This window comes from Lagenorhynchus albirostris, chromosome X, assembly GCF_949774975.1.
Source record: "Lagenorhynchus albirostris chromosome X, mLagAlb1.1, whole genome shotgun sequence".
NCBI lineage: Eukaryota > Metazoa > Chordata > Mammalia > Artiodactyla > Delphinidae > Lagenorhynchus > Lagenorhynchus albirostris.
Window position 1 is genome coordinate 93,293,820 of NC_083116.1, and position 20,113 is coordinate 93,313,932.

At 43.7% G+C, this 20,113-nt stretch overlaps 1 non-coding gene and 1 pseudogene across 1 annotated transcript; both read left to right on the forward strand.

Moving 5' to 3' along the window:
- The window catches only part of LOC132513009 (protein FAM3C-like), a 45,907-nt pseudogene extending 27,602 nt beyond the window's left edge, over positions 1-18,305 (forward strand).
- Positions 11,878-11,950, forward strand: TRNAG-UCC (transfer RNA glycine (anticodon UCC)). Its single transcript has one exon. It is a non-coding gene; the product is annotated as a tRNA-Gly (tRNA).
- Positions 18,306-20,113: the final 1,808 nt, after the last annotated feature.

The window sequence follows — 20,113 nt, forward strand, 5'->3', positions numbered from 1 at the left end:
GAGTTTCAGAACCCCTTAATTATGCCCTGCCACCTTGTCCAAAGGCATCCCAGACCCTCAGTGCCTGCTTATGGAGCTGTGGGAACTCAAAGTCCCCCAATAGTCCCCAGGGCTGGGGTGGGTGAGGGAGACGTGGTTGGCAATGGCCCATCCCACTGGGGTACCACCTCCCAGAACAACAAGGCCTTTGACTGAGGCCTTCACTGGAAACTGGATGACATTCTTTGGGCCAAAAGGAGCAATTGGAAAGGTAGTTTTGTGGGTTGGATTCTAAGCCAGAGTTGAAACTAGGCTGTAGCAAGGCTGAAAGAAACCTGGCAGAGGAGGAAAAGGCCCTCCCTGTGCCAGGAACTGCATGAACCCAAGACCAATCAAACAGAACCAGTGTGGTGAGGAAATATTTCTGACTGGCAAAGATGGTTCCACTGTCTAGTGATTTACCGTAAGTGGTAACAGCCAACCTCCTGCTTGGTGGAGTGTGGCCTGTTGAAGGAGAGCCTGGCTGGAAGGATTGCTGTGTTATTTCTCTTTGACCTGGAAAAAAAAGTATGCCTCTTCAAGAGGAACTATAGAGGGGAAATCTTTTGTGATTGTAAAACCTTAAAAGGGCATTGTATGCCCTTCTTAACCAGACAGATTGACTTATTGCTTGAGCTATGTTTCATAAAATTAATGAAAATAAAGATGTGTACGGACAAGAATTTACTAGGCATATGGATACTTTTTCATTAACAAAGAAAAATAATTAGCTTAAAGAGCAGGCTACGGTTGGCTACACCAAGGGATTTTTCAGGGTTGCTTTGTAGATTAAATACAAAGCTGTTGTAAAATGACTAAGTGCAAAACCTCATATCAGATAGAAAGACTAATGGGGCCAGTGTTGGCCCTGGGCTGGAGAGAACAAATCCACAGGGCCAACTTGGCCCTTTGAAAGCTCCCATAGCAGAGGGGCCACTGGTTGTGACCATTTCTCTCCACTGAGTCCTTGGCTTTTGCAGCATTGTTTCTGGTTGTCATAACAACCAGCTGTGGAATGATCTATCTGGATACTGAGTAGCCTACTCAGTTCAGTCATTAAAAACTAACTCAGATTTTAACTATTTCAGTGAGTTTCATGACGGACATGAACAAATCTGACAGCCATTGGCTTGATTGCTTGGTTATCAACGGGAGGGGCCGGTCAAAGAACCAAGGAAAGGGCCCCAGAGATTGGCTAGTCCAACTTCTTCTTTTTCCAGAACTGAGGCCCAGAGGGGGTCAAGTAACACCCAGTTCACCTGGCTAGTATAAGGTAGAAACAGAATGAGACTCCCAGGCCAGAGCTCCCCACCTCTTTCTACCATCTGGTCAACCCAAAGTACCTACTCTTTATTCACAGAAACAAAACAAAGCTATTTTTTAAAATTCTGCGCTTTTTTTCCAACAGAAGTTAATCCTCCAAAGACATATCTTAATTAAGGTAGCATAAGAAAAATAGCAACAATAACTCTAAAAATGATGCAAGATAAATATGGGCATACTTTGCAGCTTAATTTATTGTGACTTTAAAAGGGTTGCAAGAGCTCGCCTTGCTTCTGTGAAACATAGTGCATTTTTGCAATTCCCCTCAGTTATAAATTAATATAGGCCATTAGGGATGAGGCTAATGGTGGATGAAGACTATCTCATGGGGAATATGCAGCACCTGAGAAAATGAACAGCTGTGGTGTATGGACCCCCTAACCAGTTCTGCAAATGACACAATGTGTCACAAAACTAGTCCCCACAGAGGCATATTAATTTCTAATAAATAAACCCAGCACTTAAAAGAAAAATTTGCTTTCCTCTATAAGCATGTTCCCATGTCGCTTTATCCAGAGGAGTTTTGGTATAGGTAGCAAGGAGCTGTATAGGCCCATCTTAAGCCAATCTGGGTGAATGCTCTGTGCTGACACTTGGCTCTTCCCTCTTGGAAAGTCTAAATTCCCAGCTGAGACTATGTACTAATGAGAAGAAAACCTAATGTATTTGCAGGCTGGCTACCCATTATGAGCATACCCCCAAAGTTTCCCTTTCAGAAATAGAGAGCCTCAGAAACGTTCTAACTCCCGGTGCAACAAAGTAAAATCTGGGGAGTTTTGGGGGTAATAGAATTAGTTGAAACAATATATCAGTTTTGTTTTTCTCCCTTGTACAGGCATACAAGGTTGCTGAGAGAGGATTGAGGGAGTTTAGCGATTTACTGGGAGAGGCTTGAGATAAAAGACAAACCTCATGTCCCTACAGATTTCTCGTTAGAAATGTAATCACATTGACACTGAAAAACCAAGACCAAGTCTTAGACTTACAATGGCTTTATGGACTCAGAAAAGCAAGGCCACCACGTCTGAGGACTGAGTATGCGTGCTGTTTTCCTGCAGACTGAATCAATCTCTGGGCAAGCCATACCTGGGTGAGTTGCTGACTTCAAAGCCTCCATCCCCCACCACCATCCCCAACCCTAGCGTGGCTTCACTCTTCTTTAGTACTTTTTAGATTTAAATGTCCAGTCCTGCCTTTCCACACCCAGGAAAGTAAATGTAGCCTCCCTTTGTGTGAATAATAATAATAATAGTATCCCACAATCATTTAACACAGAAGGATGAACATGCATCTGGTGTTAAGAATTTTGACTTATTGCATCAGTCCTGGCCTCCCAAATAACTCTCGTTGCCTGCTTACACACACACACACACACACACACACACACACACACACACACACACACACACACTCTCATGGCCAAAGACAAGCACTGAATGATTGGAGGTGGATGTGCCCTTGGAGAGCCACATTGTACCTGCTAGGCAGCTGTGTGTATCACATCATACCAGGTGATCATCTGGGCTGCCTGGAGTCTCTTGAGTGTAAAAGGAACTGCCATTTGTAATACCTTCCATTGAATGGAAAGTTAGTTTGATTTTTCTCACTTCATTTCAATAAGAGAACAATTGACTAGGTAATCAGCTAATGATAAATCATAGTAATGGCCAATGCACCAAAGCTTGGTCCAGTCCAGAGGTGAGGCTGATGTAGGATAAAAACAAAGCATACAACTTGTTTACTACAAATTAATTTCTTCCTAAAAATCGTCAACGTCTCTCCGAAGGCATCTCCCTTTTATTAGAACAACCGTGACACAGTTTTCAGAAAATGGGATCAGGACCATAAATAAGCTAGTAAGCCACCATTTGTGACCCCAAGAAATACAGGATGGTGTCATGTCTTTCACAGGTAATTCAACATAGAGGGTGGTTTTCTCCAAGTGAGAGGAAGAATAGGTAAGAAGGAGTCTGTTCCTTCAAATTCATTGCAATTTTGTATTGGTCATGCAGGAAGTTGGCTACTGTAGGATCAATGGTTGAAATAGGAAACAATCTTGACTGATCATTGATTTCCTTATCTTAATTGAGAGGATATCATATATGGAATTGTAAGGGAGGAAAAGTAATTTTCCCTCTACCCTTTTAGTTCTTGGATAAGACCATCCTTTTATTAAAAGACAGATTAACAGGAGAAAAACAAGTTTAATAACATGTATACCTCTTATATAAATGGAAGATACCCAGGAGAACTGAGTAACTCTCCAAAATGGCCCAAGCCACCACCTTGAATACCATCTCCAGCTAAAGCAAAAGAAGATGTTGTGTGTTTGGGGGTGTGGGGGGAGGGGGGGTGCAGGGTCCAGGTATGGGTGGTTATCAGGAAAAGCATAGTGAACGAGGGTAAGGTTGTTATACACATTCAAGTCAGTTGCCATCTTCATTGATAAGAGTTTCTAGAGATTTAGTCATCCTTCTCTTCCTGGTACATAGAGGGAGACACCCCTACAAATGGAGATTTGCCTTATAAATATAAATATCTCTTACAAAATGGTAACTTTTATTGGTTTTCAAAGCTTCTCCCATGTCTGCTGGTTTTTAAAAAATAACCAGCTCAATTTGAGTTTATTTTTGTATATGGTTTGAGAAAGTAGTCCAGTATGATTCTTTTGCATTTGGCTGTCCAGTTTTCCCAACACCATTTATTGAAGAGGCTGTCTTTTCCCCAATGTATATTCTTGCCTCCTTTGCCATCAATTAATTAACCATGTAAGCGTGGGTTTATTTCTGGGTTTTCTGTCTTGTTCGATGACCTATGTGTCTGTTTTTATGCCAGTACCATACTATTTTGATTACTATAGCTTTGTAGTATAGTCTGAAGTCAAGGAGCATGAGTCCTCCAGCTCCATTCTTTCTCAAGATTGTTTTGGTTATTTGGTGTCTTTTGTGTTTCCATATAAATTTTAAAATTATTTGTTCTAGTTCTCTGAAAAATGGCCTTGGTATTCTGAAAGGGATTGCATTGAATTTGTTCTACTTAGCATCTTGCTTAATTCCCCCCACAACCATAGGAATTATCCAAAGGCAAATTCTCAGTCTTCATATTACTTATTGCCAGTAATTGACCCAATGGATCACTTCCTCCTACTTGAAACGCTGTTATTAGCATCCAGGACACTCGGTTCTCTGAGTTTTCATCTTATCTCTGGTCTTCTCATTCTTCCTCATTTACCTGACTTCTAATTGTTGGAGTGCCCCAGGCCTCAGTTCTTGGACCCCTTCTCTTTTCTATCTAAACCCACTCCTTTGGTGATCTCATTTAATCTGAATAATTGTTTCAATATCATAACTATCCAATCTAAATGGTTGAAATATCATAAATATCATGCATGCACACACACATAAAATTCCCAGAACTTCCAGGGCCGACCAAGATAGAGTAAGCTTACTTAGTCTATCGCTTCCACTGATGACAACTGAAAACTCTGGGCAGAATATACAAAGCAACTACCTGATGACTCTGGTAAGTAAACAATAGCAATCAAAACTGGAAGAACGACCGGTACCAGGGATATTCCTTTTCTTTTTTTCTTCTTGTGTCTCTGGACTTGATATGAGGGTGGCCTGGAGATCTGAGTCACAGAATTTGAAATGCGGGTGGGCACCCAAAACTCCAATAGAAATCCCACTCTTTCTGGCCAGAGGATTGGAGAAAGAGATCCCTGAGAGCCAACAGTAAGTTGGGGGGGGGGGCGGGAATCCTCATTTTTTGCTTTTTTCTCTTTTTGTCTCTCCTGGCTTTGTCTTGTTGGCCAACCCCAGTTGTGGATCTGTGCTGCTGTGGTGACAATGTTGGTCACCACATTGTGGCGGTGCACCAACAGGTGGTGCAGATACCTGAACCTTGTCTGTCTGACTAGTGGAACCAGAAAAAGGAATCCCTGTGTGTGAAGAGTGTAGGAGGAAACCCCATTATTTTTTTTCTTGCTGCTTCACCCTGAGGGTGGCTCCAGTGACATAGAATTGTAAGACAGTGTGGTGGGGGAGGGAGGGCTAAAAGTCTGAGAAAAATCCATTTTTCTGGCCAAAGGAATTGGAAAAGGGGGATCATGGGAGCCAGAGAATGTGGAGAAAATCCCAGAGAGAAAAGAATTGGAAAAAGGAATCCCTCTAATTCTGTGTATGAACTAACACAAATCCTGGGCTCACCACCAAGCTGTGCATGAGCAGCACAGACCCAAAAGGAGCAGAGTGAAATCTCTGAGAACTGAGCTGTGATACAAACCACTCCCAAGTCCCAAACACACTCCTGAGTCACATATACTGGGCAGTAGAAACAATGGCATTGAATCCTGAAATGATATTTGAACCACTGCCCACAGAAAGCAGGACAAAACTTATGGTCTTAACCTAAGGTGTTTACTTCCTGCTAAAACAACAACAAATCTATTGACATTCCATTCTCAAGAGGATTTTAGCAGGATCCAGTCTCAGAATATAATAGTCAATATGTCCAGAAAGAAATCTAAAATTATTTAACATACAAAGAGCCAGAAAAATCTGACCAATTCTCAAGAGAAAGAACAATAAACAGACGCCAACACCGTGATGATCCAGATGTTTGAATTAGCAAAGACTTTCAAGCAGCTATCATAACCATGTTCCATGAAGTAAGGGTGAACATTCTTGAAATGAATGGAAAGATAAAAACTCTCAAGAAGGAAATAGAAACTATTAAGGAACGAACCAAATTGAAATTTAGGACTGAAAAATATTATACCTTAAAATTAAAAAAAAAATCACTGGATAACTTCATAGAGGAAAAAGTAAGTGAACTTAAATATAGGTAATTAGAAATTATCCAATCTGGAGAACTAAAAGAGGATTAAAATTTAAAAAGAAAGTAGAGATTCAACAAATGCTGCTGGAAAAATTGGACACCCAATATGCAAAAGAGAATGTACCTTGACTGTACCTCAAGGCTTGTAAAAAATTAACTAAAAATGGTTCAGAGACCTAAATATAAAACATAAATCCATCAGACTTTTAAAAGGAGATAAAGGAGAATGTCTTTGTGACCTTGATTTAGGCAATGAGTTCTTGGATATGAAACCAAAATCATGATATGTAAAAGAAAAAAAATGATAAACTGGGATTCATCAACATTTAAAACTTTTGGGACTTCCCTGATGGTCCAGTGGTTAAGACTTCACCTTCAAACTCAGGGGGTGCAGGTTCGATCCCTGGTCGGGGACCTAAGATCCCACATGGCTCATGGCCAAAAAACCAAAACATAAAACAGAAGCAATATTGTAACAAATTCAATAAAGACTTTAAAAATGGTCCACATTAAAAAAAAATCTTAAAAACTATTTAAAATTTTGCTCTGCCAAAAACACTTTTAAGAGAATAAAAAAACAAGCTATAGACTTGGAAAATATATTTACAAATCACATATCTGACAAAGGACTTGTAAGCAAATTATATAAAGAATTTTCCATACTCAACAGTATGAAAACAAATAACCCAATTAAAAATGGGCACAGATTTTAATGGATACCTCACCAAAGAAGAAATTTGTATGGAAAATAAGCACATGAAAAGACACTCAACATCATTATTCATTAGGGAAAGGCAAATGAAAACCACAATGAGATACTATTACACACCTGTTAGAGTGGTTAAAAATAAATTTAAAAAATAATTTGAAATCTGATATTGCTGCGGGAAACACAAAATGGTACAACCACTTTGGAAAACAGTAGGCAGTTTTGAAAACATATACTTACTGGATGACCCAGCAATCCTACTCCTCATTATATATTCAAGAAATTTGAAAATTTTGTTTGCACAAAAGACCATGAATGTTTATACTAGCTTTATCATAAATGCTAATAAGGGGAGACAACCCAGATGTCCTTCAACGGGTCAATGGATGAACAAACTATGGTACATCCATACAGTGGAATTGATAAACACGACATGGATGAATCTCAAATACATCGTGCTGAAAAAAGAAACCAGATTCAAAATGCTACATACCGTATGATTTTATTTATATGAATTATGGAAGAGTCAAAACTCTAGGTTTGGAGAATAGATCAGTGGTTGCCAAGGGCTGGAGATGAGGGGTGAGTCTGAGTACAAAAGGGTGACATAAGGGATTTTATTAGGATAATGGAACAGTTCTGTATCTTAACTGTGGTGGTGGTTATATGACTATGTATTTTTCGAAGCTCATAAAACTGTACAACAGAAAGCAAGAATTTTTCTGTAAGTTAAGAAATAAAGTAAAAAAATTTTCCGTATGTATATCTCCAGATCAGAAATGTCCCCTTCAGTCATATATCTATCTGATATCTGCACTTGGATGTTTAACAAGCATCTTAAATCTAACGTGTCCTAAAGCAAACTCTTGATCTTTTCCCCAAAACCGGTTCCATCTACAGCCTTCCCCAACTCAGTTGATGGCAGTTCCATTCTTCTAGTTGCTCGGGCCAAAATGCTCGGAGCCATTCTTGACCTCCCTCTTTATCTTATATCCCATATCCAATCTACCATAAATCCACTTGTTTCCATGCCTCAAAAACATATTCAGAATCTCATTTCTTCCACTCCTATCAGCCTGGTCCAAGCCATCATTGTTTTACAATGACATTACCCCTAGACTCACTGCTTGTGTTGGGCACAGAGATGTACCACCCAGTTGCCTCTTCCAGGAAAGACTTGCTGTTCCTCTGTGGGAAGCGCCATCAGCAGAGAGCCTTCAGCTGTTAACTCGTTCAGAGTCCGCTTCAGCTGCAGACTCCCATCACTCCTGCCACTCCAAAGACACAAGCTTCCTGGCTCTTTTCCAAGCAGACAGGCAAAAGACCTGCCTCAGAGCCTTTGCACCTGCTGTTCTCTCGCTTAACCACTTCTTCGATACCCTCTGTATTAATCTCCTAGGGCTGCCATGAGAAACACCACGAGCTTGGTGGCTTAAAACAAAAGAAATTGATTCTCTCATAGTTCTGGAGCCAGAAGTCTGAAATCCAGGTGCCACAAGGCCATGGTCCCTCTGAAGGCTCTAAGAGAGAATCCTTCCTTGCCTCTTCCAGCTTCTTTGGTCCAGGTGTTTCTTAGCTTGTGGCTGTATCACTCCAATCTTTGCCTCCATCTTCTCGTGGCTTCTCTGTGTCTGTCTTCTCCCCTTCTCTCTTACAAGGACACATGCCATTAGACTTAGGGCCCACCCGGATAATCCAGGATGATCTCATCTCAAGAACTTTAACTTAATCACATCTGCAAAGACCATTTTTCCAAATAAAGTCACATTCATAGGTTCCTGGATTAGAACATGGACATAACATTTTGGGGGCCGCCATTCAACCCACTCCACCCTGTTAGCTCACTCCTTCACTTCCTTCAAATCTTTCCTCAGTGTACGACCTCCCCACCCCCAACCCTACTTAAAGTGGAAACTTCCCTACTGCCATCCCCTTCCCTCCTTAATTTATCTCCATAGCACTTATCACCATCTGATATGTTGTATATTTTACTTCTTTATTCTTTATTCTTATATTAAGCCTCCCTCTCCATTAGAATCAGCAAGGGTTCTTAAATCTATTGTATTCAGTGCTGTACCCCCATCCCCTAGAACAGTGCCTGCTGCAATAATAGTGTTGAATGAGTAATTATCCCTATTTTACAAATGCTTAAGCAGGCATAGAGAGACCAAGTAATTTGTCCAAATGTGGCATGTCAAAGCAGGTTTCTCACACCGAAACCCATGCCTCTAATGTGATGACAAACCATCAAGACCAGGACAATTTCCTACTGTGGCAGTGACCTCCAGGGACATCTATTGTCTCAGGGTTGAGGAAATACTGAATTGACTTCTTACCCTTAGACTATCTGGAACACATGAAGTACTTCCCACATCTAAAGGTCTTTTCTGCTCTCAGTTTCTCTCGATAACATTCCCTGTTAAAGAAGTTTTCCCTTCTAACTAGCCTAACTCTTTCATGTGGCAGTGGAGGTTCATTTCTTCTTCTGTCCTGAGTGGCAAGAGAGAGCAGCTGCTCTTTCCAGTCCCCTTGCATTTGGAGATTATTATTAAGTCGCCCTGTGGGCATTACTTGTCCAGACAAAACATGCCAGACAAGTTCTTTTCGCTTTTTCCAGAAATCTCATTTTATAGTTTCCCTCCATCTCCCTTCTCCCCTTCCCTGCAATGGGTTTCTGATAAAATGCAGGATGAGATTTTTGGCTCGTAGTATGCACTGCCCTTAGGTGATGTTCTATAAATAATGAATGGAACAGAACAACATTTGCAAAAATGCATTTTTTGGCACAAATTCAGTTAATGGTATTGGCACTTGCTAACTTAGCACATAAATGCATTTTCCCTGGCACCCAACGCTGGTTTCCAGCTCTTAATAACTTTTTTTTTTTTTTTTCTTGCGTTACGCGGGCCTCTCACTGCTGTGGCCTCTCCCGCTGCGGAGCACAGGCTCCGGACGCGCAGGCTCAGCGGCCATGGCTCACGGGCCCAGCCGCTCCGCGGGACGTGGGATCCTCCCGGACCGGGGCATGAACCCGTGTCCCCTGCATCGGCAGGCGGACTCTCAACCACTGCGCCACCAGGGAAGCCCCTGGTTTCCAGCTCTTAATGCTTATTTTCTGGGAGTTCTATTTACAAACTGTACTTTCATAAATAGCAGAGGATGTTCAGAGGGAGAAGGGAGAGGCAAGTGATCGTCCCACCCAATTCCCAGGTAGGGAGACTGAGGTGGGAAGGGACTCTGCCCCTCCAGGATGGATGGACAGCCTGGGGCTTCCCATAGTGGGTCACACTGATTCATAAAGCTCCAGAGGCCAAAGGCATTTGCTCATTCCATCATGCAAGCTGCTCTGGAAAGCAAGGCCAGATAAAATCCAAGCCGATGTTTGGATGGACATTATTCTGTGCTCCGTCAGCCAGATTCTCAGCCTATGAAGCTTTGTGGCAATGTGTGTGGAGCCTCATCTCAGGCTAGTTGATGGGAATTTCTACAATAAGTGAAGCTGAAGCCAAATTCTCAACCAATATAACTCTGTGAATTCCCATAGAATTACATCAGTTGAGAATCTGGCCTATGTGTACATGCATGTATATAACTCACATTATTTCGTGAAGTCAATCATAAAGATGACCATAAAAGTAGAGATGACCATAAAAGTCTCTTCATTACATTACCATCTTAGACTGAGATTCCATAGTGGGATAAAAGGAAAATTATATGCGTGTCTGTGTATATGTGTATATACGTATATATGTGTGTGTGTGTGTGTGTGTGTGTGTGTATAAATAAACACATACATATATACACACATGCACATATATACATATGTATACTGGATTCTGTACAAGAATAAGGAGACCCCATGCTATTCAAATCCACTGGGGGCAGTTGTGACTTTTTTATTTTATTTTATTTTGTTTCTGTCTTCCCAGGAAGTTTTGTTTTCCTCCATTTTTTGTTTGATTGAGGTATGATGAGCCCAGTTTGGGACGGTTCTAATCAACCCTGAACAGATGAGTTCTTTAAATTGCTTGGAAAGCGCTTGAGAATTCCATTCAGGAAGTTCCAAACACTAGAGCAATTTAGAGTTGGCTGTCGGTACTTCCCCCAATGCAGGTGGTTTTATCTTTATTATGGATTGTTCAGTGAAACATTTTGGTCATTTGAGTTTATTTTCAATGTAACATTTAAACCTGTAAAGAATAATTCCCATATGTGCAAGAGGGAATAACAGCAGAAAAGGAGACATGGAAATTTTCACCTTCTCCCTCCAGCCATTGGTTCAGGGCCGACCCGGGTCTGCACTGGCAGAACATATCAGTCTTTCAATGAATGCCATGTCTTGTGCTGTGTAAAAAAGGTTGGTGGTCTTGGTCTGGTGGGTCTATGTGGGTAACTGCCTACATCACTGGCCTGAGCCCAACAGATCTGACTCCAGGGCACAGAAGCTGAAGAGTGGTTGGACCCAATGGAAAGCGTCTCCCATGTCTCTGGGTTGAGGCTGATGTGAGACATTCTTAGACAGTTTTTGATGGCTTTTCAGTGCCTCCTCTCATCTGACTGTATAGACAGCTCTTCTTCCCAAGGGTGTGGGTGGTGTCTCTTCTCTATGGCTTCAAGCTTCTCTCACATTTTAAAGGCATTCAATTCAGCCAATTACTGAGCACATTCTACATTCTCTGGAACCTGGGTTGGACTCTAACCTGAAAGAGAGAGTCCAAGCCTTAAGGAGCTCATAGCCTGGCAGGAAAGGGGGAAGCCAAGGCCATAGCCAGCTCATGGCATCCTGGAGCTGAGCGGCAATGAGTTGCAGTCAACTATGGCTTGGGGGGCAGAGAATGATACCAAAACTTGGCCTTTGTGCACTGGTGCCAAACTGAATCTCAGAGTCGGAGTTTTGGGTGAAGTAGAATAGAATAGCTTTATTGCTTTGCCAGGCAAAGGGGGACACAGTGGGCTTGTGCCCTTCAAAACTGTGTGACCCTGGGAATTCCCTGGTGGTCCAGTGGTTAGGACTCTGCGCTTCCACTGCAAAGGGCCCAGGTTCAATCCCTGGTCAGGGAACTAAGATCCCCACAAGCCACAAGGTGCGGCCAAATTAAAAAAAAAAAAAAAGGAAACCTTCTCCATGAGGCTTTCTCCAAAACTGTGTGTCCCTACCCGGGGGTGGGGGGTGGGGTTTGGTAAGGAGTTTTACAGCAGTGGTTCAAGGGTGGGGTTGCTGATAAGGATCAGGGTGTGTGCAGGGCCTGCATTCCTTTAATCTGGCCTCGGTTGGTCTCCTGATGTTCTCTCTGGAACGGAGAATGCTTCATCAAGTAGTTAACATCTTCCATTTGTTGGAGGTTTTAGTTCTGCAGAAAAGCTCAAAGATATTGTGATGTGTATCCCTTGAGGCCGAACCAGGACCCTGCCTCAAGGCTGTGCTATTGTTTCTTGACTGCTCCTCCCTTGTCTCTGCATCCCCTCCCTTCCCTAATTAGTGGCTGTTTGAACATGCCCTTTGGAACTCAGGGAAGGTCATGGAGGCTGAACAGAAAGGCTCCCATGCCCAGGAACCCCACAGGGTCCTGCTCGGTTTCAAGAGGGATCCAACAGAGAGAGGATAGCCAAAGACTAAGACCTTAAAAGATGAGTAGGACTTTGTCAGGAGTTGGGGACGGGGGAGAATGTTCCAGGCTGAGGGAACCCCATGTACAAAAGCACAAAATAGTCAAATATTTGTATGGTTTGGGGAATCCCTTCAGTGGCTCCCCTTAGCTGTTATGCTAAAGGGCAAACATGGCAGCATTCCTACAAAGCCCTTCACTTGGCTGGCCTCTCTGCTTCTGAAATTTTTCTTTCATTCTTTCCCTTCCTTTACCTTCTCCCTAAGCATTCTTTTTTTTTTTTTTTTTTGCGGTACGCGGGCCTCTCACTGTTGTGGCCTCTCCCGTTGCGGAGCACAGGCTCCGGACGCGCAGGCTCAGCGGCCATGGCTCACGGGCCCAGCCGCTCCGCGGCATGTGGGATCTTCCCGGACCGGGGCACGAACCCGCGTCCCCTGCATCGGCAGGTGGACTCTCAACCACTGCGCCACCAGGGAAGCCCCTCCCTAAGCATTCTTAATTCCTTGGACCAAGCCTTCTCACATTGCTGCATATTTGCATTTGCTACCTTAATCACCTTTTCCCTGCTCCTTTTTTCTGAGTAAGTCTCTCACCCTTTAAACTCCTCCTAAGCTTTTCCAGGATTCCCTCCCTGACTCCTTCTATCCTCCCCAGAGGTGACATTTGATGTCCCTTGGTATTTTCATGGTTCCACAATACTGTCATTGCTGAGCCCCTTGTGGCAAAGACTGGGCCTCTCAGACCTGTGTCCAAAGCACTTAATACATTGCCTAGTGTTGAGGAGGAAAAACTTTTCCTCTATCCTCTTAGGTTCAGTAATTGGAGGTCTGCAAATTAAAGTGACAAAAGACAGATTAGCAAGAGGGGGGAAAAACAGATTTAATGAAGTACCTATGCTCAGGAGTTCAGAAAAAAGTGTGACCCAAGGAGGTGGTTACAGTTTTTACATATCACCTTAATAGGAGATGGGGAGGGGCAGAGGAGTACTTCTGGGAGAACAAATGACTTTTAGGAAAGACAAATGGGCACTTAAGAGAATAGATGGGAGATATGATAGTTTTATGACAATATCTGTTTGAAGTGACTTCTTATCCAAATGCTGACTTGTGTTTACTTCTCCTCTTCATTGATAAGAGTCAATTGTCCCTGGTTGTGAAACTCCTGGGAGGATATTTATGAGTGTTGAATTATTTGGGGAGGCTTTGCTTTTAGGAAGATAAGGGGAAGGCTAGAAAAAGTCTCTTCCTGCAGCTGTTGAATCTTGAATATCTTCAGTTCAAAATGACCCTTATGTCACTATGGCATATTCTGAACCCCTTCATTGGCACATGGTAGATGCTTCAAAAACATTTGATGAGCAAATTAAGTATTCCAAACTTGCTCCTTTTCCAATGTTCTCCTTCTCAGTAAAAGGCACCATCACTGGCTAGTTTGCCCAAGCCCTAAACCTAGAATTCAGCCTTGATTTGTCTCTTGTGCCACATCCAATTCAGTAGCTGTTCTCGTCAGCTCTGCCTCCAAGATATACCATGAACCTATCCACTCCTCCATCTCCAGTACCATCCCTTCCTCTCAGGAGCCATCATCTTTTGCCTGGACAACTGCAAGAGCCTCTTCATGTGTCTCTCCCGACTTCCACACTAGTCTCTGCATAATCACCACCCACACAGAAATCAGAGCGACCTTTGTAAAAGGCAAATCTGCATATGTCTATTTTAGCCCCAGATACTCCCAGAAAATAGAGTCTGTGGGAAAGCTCACGTGGTCCTATGACATTAGGATGTGCAATCCCAGGAAACTGGGGTGAGGGACGAGGGAAGTGAGGCAGAAAAGGGTGGTGAGCCAATGGAGCGTGTATTACAGATTTAGTATCAAGTGAAACTGATTGCTCGAGTTGATGGGCTGGCTTCCAAGAAGCCATGTAAGGATGGCATCTCAAGACAGTCTGTCCAAGGGGAGAAAGGTGGAGGAATATACCAACTTCTGTCTCCTGTGGGTCAAAAGACATCAACTCCACATAAGACATCAACTCCCTGCACTTAGGGGTATACATGCCTCCGGGGGAAAATCCCAAGGGGAGGTGAGAGGCACATGGAGGAGATAGGAGGTGAGGTAATGTTGGATTCAGTCTATTTGAAGTTAATCACAAGCTCATACAGAGCTGGTCACCATTGTACCAGGGCAGACAACCTTGCCAAAGGCACCATCAGCAGGTGAGGCTGAGAACATCTTAAGTGATGTCTGAGAGGCAAAAAAAAGTCCCCTCTTCAGAGAGCCCTTCAGTGATCACCTACCTCTACCCAGTCACTCTCTACCAGCTCACTTGGCTTTATTTCCCCATACACTCATCTCCATCCATAATGACCCCAGTCACTGCTTCACTTCCTATTGTCTTTCTCCCTTGACTAGAATGGAAATGCCATGTAGGCTTAGAGCTGGGGCTTCTGAATGCTGGACTCAGGAAGAAAATGTATGTTCTTATCTCACCTCATGACCAGGCTTCCTGAGGCTTCCAGGTATTGATTGGTGAATCCGTCATTGGAGATAAAAAGAGAGAGCTAGAAGAGATCTGCCCCCTTCCCCCAGTCCATGATGGTACCTTTATTTCCATTAATCATAGTAATTCCTGAATTTGGTTACTCCTCCTCCCCATTTAAAATCCTGTGGCAGTTTCCCATTGTCTCCAGGATCAATTCCCAAACCCTCAGGATCTTGTAGAAGACTGTTCTTGATCTGAGCTCTGGCGACCTAGTCTCTGAGCAATTCATCTCCTTGCTTTTTCCCCCCACTCCCTGCCCCCGCCCTGTTCTTTCACAGAACCGCTGAAGATGGATGAGCGGGTCGGACACAGCGCCATTGTGGAGGGCGCCATTGCCGTCTTGTGAGTGGTATCCTCTAGAGCTCAGAGTGCACAGCCTGAACCAGGCAACCCTGCCCTACCCTTGTCAGCAGCTCTCCAAAACACCCTGCTCACTTTTGTCCCCAGGGACCTTATGCTTCCTGCTCTCTCTGCCCGGAAGGCAGAGTTGACAATGTTTGCCTACCTAAAACCCATCACCTCCTCCAGGAAGCCTTTCCCCCTCCTCTGTGCCTCATAGCATTCTATGGTATTCTAATCACAATACCCACCCCACTGTCCTATAACTGAGCTGACCGGGCTCTGTCGTCCTCTAGTGTGGTAGATTGGATCAGAAATGGCCACAACACATGGTCAATGCATACAACGGAATATTATTCAGCCTGAAAAAGGAAGGGAATTCTGACACGTGCTACAACGTGGGTGAACCTTGAGGACATTGTGCTAAGTGAAATAAGTCAGTCACAGAAGGACAAATACTGTGTGGTTCCAATTATCCGAGGTACCTAGTGGAGTCAAATTCATAGAAACAGAAAGTCGAATGGTGGTTGCCAGGGCCTGAGGGGAAGAGGAATGGGGAGTTAGTGTTTAACGGGCATAGAATTTCAGTTTTGCAACATGAAAGGAGTTCTGGAGATTGGTTGTACAACAATGTGAACGTAATTAATGCCATTAAACTATACACTTAAAAATGGTTAAGATAATAAATTTTATGTTTTGTGTAGCCCCTTTAAAAGGGGCTACAACAATACGTTGTACGCCCATATGTTCTGGTCAACCCACCACCACATGACGGAGTCTCTCTCTATTCCCTTTGAACCTGGGAAGGCCCTCGTTAACTGCCATGGTAACACAGAATGTGGAAGAGGTGCTGCTACGTGGCTTTAAGAGGCTGGGTCATCAAAGAGAACACAGCTTCTGCCTGGCTTTCTTGGGAAAGGGGCTTTGGGATTCTGGAGCTACCATGTAGGAAGTCTGGCTACCTGGGGGCCACCATGCCAGAGAGGCCACAAAGAGAGACCACAGAAGATAGAGAGATGCCCAAGAAGCAACAGCTGACCCAGCCCACAGCTGTGAGTCTCCCCAGCGTCAACTGCCAGATTTTGAATGAACCTAGGATGGGTCCAACCCCCAGCTTTTCAGGTGCCCCAGCCAATGAGTAGAGCAGATATGAGCTGTCTCCTCTGAGCCCTACCCATGTTACAGAGCAAAAGAAATATCTTTTTAGGATGACAAATGTGTCCCAGCTTGCCTGGGTCTTTCCTGAGTTTAGCACTGAAGGTCTTGCATCCCAGGAATCCCCTCAGTCCTGGGCAAACCAAGATGGTTGGTGTTAACAGGCTGAGTTGTATCCCCCCAAATTCATCCGTTGAGGTCCTAACCCTCAGGACCTCAGAATGTGACTGTATTTGACGACAAGGTCTTTAAAAATATGATTAAGGTAAAATGAGATCATTAGGGTGGACTCTAATCCATTCTGACTGGTATCCTTCTAAGAAGAGGAGATTAGGACACAAACAACACACAGAATGAGGGGTGACTATGTGGGGATGCAGTAAGAGGACAGCCATCTGCAAGACAAGGAGAGAGGTTGAGAAGAAACCAAGCTTGCTCACACATTGATCTCAGACTTATCTCCAGAACTGTGAGAAAATAAATTTCTGTTGCTTAAGCCACCTGGCCTGTGATATTTGTTATGGCAGCCGGAGCAAACTAGTATAGTTGGTCATTGTTGTGGACTAAATGTTTGAGTCTCCCCACCCCAATTCATATGTTGAAGCCATAACCACCCAATGTGATGGTATTTGGAGGTGGGGCCTTTGGGAGGTAATTAGGTTTAGATGGGGTCATGAGGGTGGGGCCCTTATGATGAGATTAGTCCCCTTATAAGAAGATGAAGAGGGTGAGATCTCTTTTTCCGAACACACACAGAAGAAAAGCCATGTGAGGACACAGTGCAAGCCAGTAAGAGGGTCCTCATCAGGAACCAAATCTACTGGCACTTTGATCTTGAACTTCCAGTTTCTAGAACTATGAGAAAGAAATTTCTGTTCTTTAAGCCTCCCAGTGTATGGTATTCGTTAGGGCAGCCTGAGCTGACTAAGACAGTCACCCTGGCTGTTATTATATTGAAACCCTAACTTTTGGGGTGGCTTCTTATGTAACAGCCAATAACCAGGCCACCCTGACGATGAACTCCTTGAGGGGAGGGGTCACGTTTTCCATTATTATATTCCCAGTTCTTCACTTCATGCATAAATATTCTTTTCTTTTTTAATTTTCAGACATCAGAAGGACTGGCTGAACAACTGAATACATTGGGGTGGGGGACAGTAACTGTCCCAGATGGGCAGCATCTTAGGTGGATTATGTAACTGGGTTTGAGAATGTCTGAGTACATAAAGCTATGTGACAAGTCGATTGCCTTTAGCAGGTCAACCCCATCCTTTTCCTTCTGGCAAGCACAGGCAATGTGATTGCTTCTACCTCTGCAATTGCTCAGTGGCCCAAATGTAGTCACCAATCAGACCTTTTGCTTATTTCATCTCCCACCCGGCAGGGGCTATCGGAACATATAAAAATCATCCTGGCTTACATCTGCTTCCCCAGTCATCACTGGCTGGGATTTTGGACCATTATCTGTCTGTAATGATGTCTCTCTTCTCTCAATAGTGTCCAGATTTATTGAATTGGAAAGTCTTGGATCCTTCTGGCTAAGGATGAACCTCCCGGGTTTACGACTCCTCACCTAGGTCTCAATTCAGAGTCACCAACAGCTGCTCAGCACACGCTATTTAGGCCGCAGGTGTAGTTCACTAGTAAAATAAACACCTGATTCACATATGCGAGCGATCCAGAATATTATCCAGATGTTGGGACAAATACAATGGTATCATCTGTGGGAAAAACACATTCGCTGCCGCGAGGGGCAGAGGCCCTGGACAGAGTTGATGTGCAGCCTGGAGTGTGACGTGCTGGGGTGGTGCATGCCAAAAGGCCACACCAGTGGATCCCACCCTCGAGCTGCAGCCCGATTCTGTCATTGCTGCAAGATTGTTGATTTAGGGATAAACAATCTAGACTAAAAGAAAAAAAAATCACACAGCTCTCTGCCCAGTTTGGAGCTGGACTCTGTTTGTGGTCTCAGGAGGTTGAGCGTCAGTAGAACTGTCTTGGTTCCAGCAGACAGGCCATGGGACACTGAGTCCCCTCACTTCTAGGCTATCTGCTTCCAGCCTCTGCATGACTACCTGAGTGGAGGGCAGCAGTGTAGGGGTGGGGATGATGACAAGGATAAGAGGGGTTATCTGGGACTTGCCCAGCTCCCGACTCACCAGTGTTGTGTCAAAGCCCCCAATCTCCCAGCTTGGGAGGGAAGAGGCAGCAGCTGAGAAACAGAAGGTAATTTTTAAGTTCTAAATATTTTTATTGAAGTATAGACAAGCAGAAAAGTACATAAATTATAAATGTACACATCGATACATTTTCTCAAACCAAACACACTCACATAACCAATACCCAGATCAAGAAACGAAGTGTGACCCGAAACATCCCAGAAGCCCCTTTACGCTCTCCACTTGTTATCCCCATTCCTGAGGGTGGCCCCTATCCTAACGTCTAACAGTACCAATAAGTTTCGTCTGTTTTGGGGGAACTTATATAAATTAAATCATCAATATATACCCTTTTTGGGGTCTGGTTTCTATGGCTCGACATTTTATCTGTGAAATTCATCAGCGTGTTGTGTGAAGTTATAGCCCGTTCATTCTCATGGCTGTATAGTATTCCCTTGTGTGAATACATCACAATTTATTTATCCATCCCACTGTTGATGGGCATCTGGATAATTCCTAGTTGTGAATTATGGAGAGTGCTGCTATGAACATTATAGTACTTATCTTTTGGTAATATAAGTAAACATTTCTGTTGGATGGAGAGCTAGGAGCAGAGTTCCTAGATCAGAGGATATGGGTCAGTAGGTTGTAGCTGTCCTAATTCATTCAGGAGAAGTTTGGTTGAAAGAAGTGGAAGCACGGATGCTCATTATTTTGGTGTGTTGCCATTCCAGGGCTAGTCTGAGAAAATTCCAAGAGGAGAAATTGTGGTCTTTCCCCCTTTGCTTTACTTCGTGTGCTTTCTCCTGAGCACATACCCGGGCATGCACACGTGGCCTCCGTTCTCACAAGATGGGTTGCAAAGAGAAGCCTTCTTCTTGAGGTGTTTTGTGGGAATGTCACAAAGACCCCTTGACCCCAAAATGTCCCCCATTGGCCTGATGTCGATGTCTGAATTTCCTTGGTAAAACATATAAATGGAAGACAAATAGTTGTGGAAAAGGCAATGTTCTAACCTGAAAAACCAAAGCCAACACTGAGCCAATAAGCCAGGAGGATGCAGGCTGGGGTAATCACGAGGCCAACATGGCATTGGACATGCGATTTGCGAGGGGGTCCGTGTCAGAGTCAGAATTTGTGGGTAAATCTGAGATGAACCCTGGTCCACAACGAAATTCCTTGGGAAGTGTCTAAAAATCCTACAATGCAGGCCACCCCCAGACCAATCAAATAAGACACTCTGGGGGAGAGTCCCAGGCACCAGTACTTTCTAAAGCTCCTCTGGTGGTTCCAGTGTGCAGCCCAGATGTGATTTTGTTCCCCAGGATAATTGTTGACCACTTCCGCCAGAGGACATTTGGCAATGTCTGGAGACATATTTTGGTTGTCACAACTGGGGGCGGGTGCTACTGGTATTTATTGGGTA